Below are 3,143 nucleotides of genomic sequence, written 5' to 3'. Positions count from 1 at the left end.
ATATATATATCCTTCTCTCTCCGTTTATTTCCTCTTAGGTTTCTGTCGGAGAGCGTTGACTCGAAATGTAATAGAATTTTCCATTTTTCCGAGCGTCAAACTAATACGCTTGCTTGTTGCTCTCATATCTGTCTTCGTCTTTTGTTTTTCTATAAATTTGAACTATATACATACATACATACATACATACATACATACATACATACATACATACATACATACATACATACATACATGTATATATGTATGTGTGCATGTGTATATATATATATATATATATATATATATATGTCCATACATACAATAATACATACACGTTTTGTATGTGTGTGCGCACGCGCGTGTGAATTACTTAAAATCAATTTCGACCTCAAGCTCCACGAGTGTTTGTGTTAACATTATGTGCTTGCTATGAGTATCAACGACTGCGATAATACCTCTTGACATTAGGAAATAATCCTCTTTTCTGTAAATAACCTTAGACTTCTCTTCACCCAAACCTTATCTGTCCACCCCTTAATATAGATTGCTATAAGTAATTTAACCCCAAGTACACTTATGATTAAGTACACTTATGACGAAATGTATACCACACTCGCTACCTCTTATTCTGCCTTTCCCTCCAAGCGATTTACCTAAGATTACACTATCTAATGTGTCCTATATTTTTTTAAAGGTAGTAAGAGTGTGATAAGGAAGAAGGGGATTTGGCTGCTATTTGTAGCATAGCAAATAATTATGCAGGGGACTCCTCGTTGAAATTTGAAGGCAAAGTAGAATAGAATTAAGTGTGTTAAACATTTTAGTTTACGAAAATATGTTTGCAGAATTAGTATGTGTAGATGTTATAGTGAAGAAAAAAATTACGAAATACGTTCATAAAGCAATAAGAAATAAGTCTTTTCTGGGATATCTTTTATTTTCCAACGGTTTCAGTCATTGGACTGCGACTATGCTGGGGCAGTGCCTTGAAGAGTTAGTCAAAAAAAATTAACCCCAGCTTCTTATTCTATCGAACTCTTTTCCCGAACAATTATGTTATGGGGACGTAAGCAAACCAACACCGGTTGTCAAGTGGTGATAGATACACACAAACTCAAAGACACACACACACTTCCACCTGGTTATTCACTGAAGATGACCAAAATGAGGTTCAAATCACGTGATCTGGTGGTCTCGGAGCTAGAATACTAGGGAGTTCTCTCCCCGCTTGCAATATATATCGAGTGTGAAGCGCACTGAATAACCAACTGGAGGAAGCGCCCGCCTGGGATTAAACCAGCAGTATTGCATGTTCTTATAAAACACCCACGACGATAAACATTACTAAAACACACATACACACAACGCATTTCTTTCAGTTTCCGTCTATGAAATCCACTCACAAGGCTTTATTCGGATTATTTAAAAAATAAAAAAAAACACTTGCCCAAGGTGCCGCGCAGGAGGGCTGAACACAAGACCACATAGTTGGAAAGTAAGCTTGTCACCCACACGGCAATACCTGCGCCTATATCAAAATATTATATTCACCATGTAATGAAACGTATATTGTGCTGTGTACAAGCCGGCAATAACCTCAAAACTTACAAGAGAGGCTACTCTACTTTGTTTTGTTTTATATATATAGACATAAAGCCTAAAAATTGGTGGTGGAATCCTATCGATTACATCAATTCACCCGCGCTCAACTGATGTTTATATTTTATCGACCCCCGAAAGGATAAAAGACAATGTCGACCAAGGCGGTATTTGAACTCAAAACTAAAATCGGAAGAAGTACTCCTAAGCATTGTTGTCCAACGTGCTAACGAGTCTGTCACTTCGTCGCCTTATACACTTCTTTGTTATACAGGGTGTCCACAAGGTCTGGGTACATGGAGTAAATAAAATCATAACATAAACAATTAAATATAAAGAAATAATAATTTCTTAAAGTATGTGTTAATCCCCATGTACTCAAACTTTGTGGACACCCTGTATAACGGCAGGTTCATCGTTAATAGTAGTTTCATTGTTGATAATACGTGTGTGTGTGTGTGTGTGTGTGTGTGTGTGTGTGTGTGTGTGTGTGTGTGTGTGTGTGTGTGCGTGTGTGTTGTAAACAAGTCAAACAGTAGTCCTTGTATCAAAATTTGTCAAGATGCAATTTAGTGAGGGTGTCCACTGTGAAGTAGTATTTCATGAAGACTAAGATTGGCTACAATGTCAGCGTGAATGGTGTCCTAGAAACGAGTGGTCTGCTGAAACTTTAGTCTGTTGTTGCTTTTTATCAGTGTCTTCATAGGTGAACACAGTTGATTTATGAGCCATGGAAGAGTGTGATAAAACAATATTGATTAGTTGATTTCATATCAACAGAAAAAGTAAAATAAAAACTTTCGTTTCGATGCGCAGGCGTGGCTGTATAATAAGAAGCTTGCTTCTTAACCACATGGTTCCAGGTTCAATCCCACTGAGTGGCACTTTGGGCTAGTGTCTTCTACTACAGCGTCAAGCGGGCCAAAGCCTTGTGAGTGGAGTTGGTAGACGGAAAATGAAAGAAGTTCGTCGCGCGCGCGCACGTGTGTGTGTGTGTGTGTGTATGTGTGTGTGTGTACGTGCGTGTGTATGGGGGATGTCTGTCTATGTTTGTCCCACACCACCGCTTGACAACCGATGTTGGTGTGTTTACGTCCCCGTAACTAGAGGTTCGGCAAAAGAGACCGATATAAAGTAAATCTCGGGGGCCGATTTGGTCGACTAAAGCTCTTCAGAGCGGTGCCCCAGCATGGCCGCTGTCAAACGACTGAAACTAGTAAACGATAAAAGATACAAAACAAATACAAAACCAAACACATTGCAAATGCAAAACAAACTCATTGAAAGGCCAAGGTACATGACTCATGGCCCGAAAATAGAAAAAATTAAAAAGAATTGCGTATGAACCGAGAGTTCAAGTTTCAAATATTTTACCACACCTCTTGTAACAATTGTTTTAATATAAACAAAAGTAGTCGTCTGTTTCGTGTGATATATAAATGTAGGTTTCAAATTTCGACACAAGGCCAGTAAGTTCGATGACATCGACCTCAGTGCTCAACTGGTACTTGTTTTATCGACCCTGTAAGGGGGAAAAGTAAAGTCGACCTCAGCGAAATTTG

Source organism: Octopus bimaculoides, chromosome 3 (genome assembly GCF_001194135.2).
Source record: "Octopus bimaculoides isolate UCB-OBI-ISO-001 chromosome 3, ASM119413v2, whole genome shotgun sequence".
Lineage (NCBI taxonomy): Eukaryota > Metazoa > Mollusca > Cephalopoda > Octopoda > Octopodidae > Octopus > Octopus bimaculoides.
Note: the sequence above shows the minus strand (reverse complement) of the source record.